The sequence below is a fragment of the Eumetopias jubatus genome, unplaced genomic scaffold, assembly GCF_037043125.1.
Source record: "Eumetopias jubatus isolate StellerSeaLion01/CBP00866 unplaced genomic scaffold, mEumJub1_p1.0 scaffold_13, whole genome shotgun sequence".
Lineage (NCBI taxonomy): Eukaryota > Metazoa > Chordata > Mammalia > Carnivora > Otariidae > Eumetopias > Eumetopias jubatus.
Window position 1 is genome coordinate 75,569,731 of NW_028274819.1, and position 7,267 is coordinate 75,576,997.

Here is a 7,267-nt window from a genome sequence, read left to right on the forward strand (position 1 = left end):
AATAAAATCTTTAAAAATAAGGAAATATATATGAGTTGTAATTTGGGATGGATGCTTCTAACTAAGTTATAATAGTTTTAAAAAGAAAATCATAGCCTGAGAATTTTACATCAGAGAATGAAGGATATTCTACGATTGTCCTGAAAGACTTTCCTGTATCTCAAAACTGAAGAACCAATGTAGTGGTTAATCAGACATAGTGGGCTGAAAAATTACAACAGTTTAATTCAAAGCCTCACTTGGTCTCTAACGTGAGTTAAGGCATTTATAGGGGAAGTATGGCACCCTGAAAATTGGAATGGGAATATTTGTGGGTATTCAGATGACTCCAATAACCCCACATTTCACTGAGCCTTTCTTGCTGAAGAAGCAGCTACTCCTCTCCATCGGTTGAGGCCAGCCCACCCTGATTACAGACCTACAGTAAACTCATCAAAGAACACCTGATATAAAATGTCAAGCCTCTTCAAGTTCCACTGCTAATGCTAAGGCCCAGGGTGCTGTAAGCGGCCATTTACAACAACGAACCCAGAGGAGATATTACACACCAAATAACTGTATAATTTAAATAATTGAATTATATAAACATGGAGGTAACATGTGCGAATGGATTATCAGAGTGCTAGCACAGGGAGGAAAGAATAAAAATGTAAATTAGGCTGAATTTATCAAACTGGGAAAACACACCAGAGATTCTGGAATCAGTGGGTTAAGTTTGGGCTGCTGAGAATAGCTTTTTGGTTTTGATATGCAGTTTACATTCTTTTTTTTTTTAATTGTGGTTAAGGGCTGCCTGGGTGGCTCAGTCTGTTAAGCATCTGCCTTCAGCTCAGGTCATGATCTTATGATCCCAGGATCCTGGGACCCAGTCCTGTATCGGGCTCCTTGCTCAGCCGGAAGCCTGCTTCTCCCTCTGCCTGCCCCTCCCCCTGCTTGTGCATGCCCGCATGCACGCATGCTCTCTCTCTCTGTTAAATAATAAAATCTTTTAGAAAAAAGAAAGAAAATTTTTAAAATTGTGGTTAAAATGCATATAAAATTTATATGATGTTATGATGATATTCTAAAATATATTTATTTATTTATAAATACAAATATTTATCATCGTAACCATTTTTTTAAATAAAATAAGACCAAAAAAAAGAGCACATGGTTCTTTTTACCACGGCAAGTGATGTTTACCATCTTAATCATTTTTAAGTGTACAGTTCAGTAGTGTTAAATAAATTTATATTGTTGTGCAACTAATCTCCTAAACTCTTCATCTTGCAGAACCCCAAACTCTATACCCATTAAGTAATTCCATATTCTTTCCTCCCCCAGTCCCTGGAAACCACCATTTTACTTTCTGTTTTACTTTCTGTTTCTGCGTATTTGATTACTCTAGGTACCTCATATAAGTAAAATCATACAATATTTGTGTTTTTGTTACTGGCTAGTTTCACAGAGCATAATGTCCTCAAGGTTCATCCATGTTGTCGCATGTGTCAGAATTTCCTTCCTTTTTAAGGCTGAATAATATTCCGGTGTGTGTATATATACACAGTTTGTTTATCCATTCATAGACTGAGGGACACTTGAGTTGCTTCCACCTTCTAGCTTGTGAATAATGCTGCTATGAAGTTGGGTGTACAAATATCTCTTCAAGACTCTACTTTCAAATCCTTTGGGTTTACAACCAAAAGTGGAATCTCTGAATCACATGGCAATTCTATTTTTAATTTTTTTGAGGAATTCTCCTACTATTTTCCCTAGTAGCTGTTCCCTTTTACATTTCCATCAACCATGTATAAAAGTTCCAATTTCCCCACATTCTCTCCAAATTGATTATTTTCTGGTTTTTTGATACTAGCCATCCTATTGTGTAGTATCTCACTGTGACTTAGATTTGCATCTCCCTAATGATTTTTGATGTTGAGCATCTTTTCATATGTTTCTTGGTATATTTTCTCTGGAGTAATGTCTATGCTAATCCTTTGCCCATTTTTTAAAAAGATTATTTATTTATTTGAGAAAGAGAGCGAGAGAGAGCACAAGCAGAGGTACTGGCAGAGGGAGAGGGAGAAGCAGGCTCCCCGATGAACAGGGAGCCCGACCCATGCCTTGATCCCAGGACCCTGGGATCATGACCTGAGCAGAAGGCAGAAGCTTAACCGACTGAGCCACCCAGGCACCTCTCCTTTGCCCATTTTTAATTGGATTGTTTTGTTGTTGTTGAATTGTAGGAGTTCTTTATATATTGACTGTTAGCTCCTCATCAGATATTTGATTTGCAATTATTTTCCCCCATTGCATAGGTTGCATTTTCACTCTGTTGACTGTTTCCTTTGATGCACAGAAGTTTTAAATTTTGATGTAGTCAGATTTATCTATTTTTACTTTTGTTGCCTGTGCTGTTGTGTCCTATCTAAGAAATCACTGTGAAATCAAATGTCATGAAGATTTTTTTCCCTATGTTTTTTTCTAAGAGTTTCATAGTTTTAGCTCTTATATTTAGGCCTTTGATCCATATTGCATTGATTTTTGTATACAGTATGAGGTGAGGGTCCAACTTCATTCTTTTGCATATGGATATCCAATTCACCTAACATCATTTATTAAAAAGTCTCCTTTCCCCCATTGGTCTTTGCACCCTGGTTGAAAATCATTTGACCTTATATGTGAGGGTTTATTTCTGGGCTTTCTATTCTATTCCATTGGTCTCTAGAGCTGTCTTTTTGCCAGTTATCACACGGTTTTGATCACCATAACTTTATAGTAAGTTTTGAAATCATGAAGTGTGAAATGAAACCTCCAACTTTATTCTTCTTTTTTCAAGATTATTTTAGCTATTTGGGGTTTTGAGAATGGTTTTAACTAATTTAATAAGCAATAATAATTTTATAATTAATTTAATGATCTGCTAGGTTTCTATTGTCTCTGGACTCAGTAATGGTCTATGCCCAATGAGCTTGAGATGTCATAAATTCTTTTATAAGTTAGGAGAAGTAATGCAAAGACTTTGAGAAATAGGAATAGTGCAGTGGATTTATTAGGTATGACCCATGCATTCACCCTTAAATATGTCCTCTGAGAGGACCCAGACCTTTCCAAGGCATAGAGAAACACACTAGTGAGAGAAATGCAGACATATGTAAAAGTGCTAGAGTGGATTTTTTCCATGCATCAAAAATGAATGTGAAGAAGCTGTCTTTGAAATGGACTTCCTAATGTGAGTGAGGTTGATGGGATTGGATTCTGAGGTGGCAGAAGCCAAGTAGTAGTACTCACCTCTAGTGGCATAGAGGGTATGGTTACTATGACAATCAGCAGGGTCAGCTCATTAATCAATTATTTGGCCCACAGGAACTTCATAGTGACTCAATTATCACAGGGACCTTGAATGAATTGAAGGACATTCTACTAAGATACTACTTGATTTGTAAAACAAAACAAAACAAAAACCCATAGGTCTGGCAAATGGAGACCTAACTTTAGCTACCACATTTGAAATTCAGAGCCCCTCATTTAATTTCCATACCCAAGTTAGTTTACAGATCATGGACCCCTTGAATAAAGAAAAGACTATGACAGTATCACAGTAAGTGCTATAGTTCTCCCAATCAGCTTCTCCGAATGGGCTTATGGGATGACCAATTTGGGGATAACTGGACTGACTTTTTGTTCACACCAATTCTTAGAGATGAAAAAATTCATTGTGGTCCATAGATGAGAGTAAGGTCTTGTAGAGGTCAAGTGATAAATGGAATTTTGGCTTTTGTCCCACTCATATGGGGTCCCTGGGTCTATTCTGTGGCTAATTCCTGAGTTTCTAAGTGTAGAGTTGGAATACTTAGCAACCAACAGAATCTACACATGAGGTCAGTTACAGTAGTATCAAATGGAAGCCCCCAGAAGCTCCTCCTCCCAGTGCAAATACAAGCCAAAAGCAATGTCATCTCTGGGAAGGAATCACAGAGGTTTGTGCCAATATTAAATACTTCAGGTGCAGAGGTAATGATTCTTACTAAAGCCATTCAACTCACCTGCTTGACCTCTACCTAAAATAGATCATCAGGTCACATACACAGGACTAGGAATCAGAAAAGCATCCAATTTCTCAGCAGAAGTGCTGGAAAGTAGATGAGCAACGCTGGTAGGCAGAATAATGGCCTCCCACCTCCTGATTCCCAGAACCTATGAATATGCTCAGGCAAAGGAGAATTAAGGTTGCAGATGGAATTTTGGTTGCTAGTCACTGATTTTAAAATTGGAAGATTATCCTGGATTATTCAGGTGGACACAATGTAATCACAAAGGTTCACAAATTACATCCTTGTAATCACCTTTGAAAAGTGGAGGGTATAGGCAGAAGAAGAGAGAAGGAACTGTGACTTTAGAAGGTCAGGGAGATACCATGTTGCTGGCTTTTAACATGGACGAAGCACTCCATGATCTAAGGAATGTGTGTGTGTGGTGGGGGAGGTGGTCTCTAGAAGCTGGAAAAGACATGGAAATGGATCCAACCCAGAGCCTACAGAAAGGAGTGCAACCCTGAAGACACCTTAACTTTAGCCCCAGGAGACCTGTGTCAGATTCTGACCTACCTACAGAAGTGTAAGATAATAAATTTGTGCTGTTTAAGCCACTAAGACTGTGGGAATTTGTTATGGCAGCAATAGAAAACTAATAGAAATGTTTTCAAAATTCAGTTAGTTTCTATGTACCTTTTCTTGGGCAACTGCTAGAGAATGTGGTCTTCCAAAATAAAAGAGTAAATTTAAAAAAAGAGGAAAACAGGTATCTAGGAAACTGCAAGACCTAGCCACTGGGTAGAGGAGAACGGGGATCCTGGGAAAGCAGGTGTTCTGCAGACAGAAAGATCTGCCAGCTTGGGGAGGAGCAGCTGACAGCCCAGGAGGTGTGGGGGAGGGGCGATGGCAGACACTCTATGTGCGTGGTCAGGTCACAAAGGGGTTTTTAACTCTTCCAAAAAATTGGGGAGGAATTAGTGATAGTGACATAGAAAACTAAGCCAAGAAACAAAGAGGAAGTTTTAACTCCAGAAGAGCAAGGCTGTTCGCAAAAACAAATATAATTGTCCTACCCTACTTGTCTTGGAAGTGAACTCTATTTGCATGTTTTAATAATACAGACATAGAAGTAACTTGATTGGAAGGATACAGGGAAGAAAAATAAAGGCTTAGACTCCATTTTTATTGGTTTACTGTTTGTTTATTTATAGACTACAGAGGCACAGAACTGAATTAATCATAATCCTTGGTTTATGCCTCACTCTTAATGTTGCCCCAAACAAAAGCTAGAACCTTGATAATTATTTATCACCCTAACCCCTTCTTCTCCATCTCAAGTAACCAATATCCTAAATCCTGTGATCATGATTCCTTTGCCTTCCTCACATTTAATCTGAGCACTTTCAATCCATGACCAGTCTGAGGGTAAGGTTCCTGCTAGACTAGAAACAGGAGGAGAGAAGGGGCTATTAATATCAACCACTTTGTACCCACAAAGCAGCAAATAGCTTATTCTCAGCAAGAGAGGCTACAAAGTCTCAGAAAGGAGAGTGAACTCAGGGCTTTCTCACATTAAATACCATTAGAATATTTTTTAAGTGCCATCCAGCATTGCACATACCTTATTTGTTCCCTCTCTAGCTACTCCTTGAAATGAAAGAGAATGGTGGGGGCGGGTACACAGAGATGCCAAAGCAAGATGCTAATGACCTCAACTCAGCACTATGAGCATCTTCTACCACCTACAGGCAACACTCTAAGACAAGTTTGTTTCCCCAGTCGATGTTCCCCTGACATCTTCCAGATTTGCCCTTGGCCCCCAAAACTCTGGCACGCCTCCTATTATCCTAGAGCCTGTACCTTGGACAGCAGCACAGAGGCCCTGAGGCCTGCATGTCACACCAGTTTGGAGCAGTAAGGGTTTAGTTGAGTTCTGCCTGTGCCATCTGAGGACCCCGAGGCCCAGGCTTGCTAAAAGACAACTGTTTGCCTTGGCAACATACCATGGTCAGTCAAGCAGGGCACCAGCAATCTGGAAGTCACTTACAGTCTGTTCGGAAGATGTTTCTAACCAGAATTGAGTTCTACTGTACTAGAGCCATGGACTCATTGGCCACGGGGTCTACCTAGTCATGCATTTCCCAAAATATGTAACTCAAGAACTCATCTTTAGGATGGTTAATAGGTTTTACCCCAAAAGTGTCTCACAATCAAGGAAATTTGTAGAACGTTGAATTAAAAACAAATCAAGATTCTTTCTCTACCTGCCTTCTCAAAATCTAATTTCCAAGAAGGTAGCATTTCCCCAGTTTTGCTGTGTGCTCTATAGCTAAGCCTCAGTCTCCTCAACTGCAATGCAGAAATGATAATACCCACCCTGGAGGATTGCTGCGAGGGTGAATGAGATCGTGAGCTGAGAAGCATTTAGCATAGTATCTCTCGTATTAGGTGTCAGCAAATCTTATTACCCTTCTTTCAAGTCTTCCCCTAGGCTCAGTAAATTACCCCTATATACAACCTTCCATGAAATCATGTGACACTGATTTCCTGGGCCCTGTGTGGCATCAGAGTAACTCTGTATACCTACCCAGCTTACCTGGTAGGACAAGGGGACCCCAGGCCCAATGGGGCAGAAATCCTGGCCAACACAGGAATGTGGCATCCATTGCACACTGTGGGTGAGGAATCCAATCCCAAGGCTCCAGTGGCAGCTCTGTCTCCTCCCAAATCACCAACGACTCACAGGTGGAGTCCTGGGTCCTCACAAAAGTGGGGACGTGGCAGCCAGCTTAATGGAAGAACTAGACTGAGATCAGAGGTTTCCAGCTGGCCATTTACCCTCGCCAAAGCATGTTTGTGCTTCCTCAGTTGTAACACACAGGGGTGTGGACAGATGGTCTTCATGCTCTCTTTGTGATCCACATGGACCCCCATTTTAAAGGTTACAAACTGTGGTTTAATCAGAAGTCCAAGAAGCATAGTCCATGCATCCAAGATATATTTTATTGAGACTGGAGCATTGATAATAAAGTACTCACTATGACACACTGGAAAGACTCAAGTTTAACAACTTTCACATTCACAAATACAAATTGCTTTTGGCTCTGAGGCACACAGAGAATAAGAGGAATGGGGGAGACAAGGTGCTGACAGGACACCTAGACCTAATGGGCCATCTGTGGGGTCTCCTCTGACTTTGCAGTATTTCCAGATGCCCTCAGCAAGGAAAAGCTTCACTTTTCCCATGATTCTAG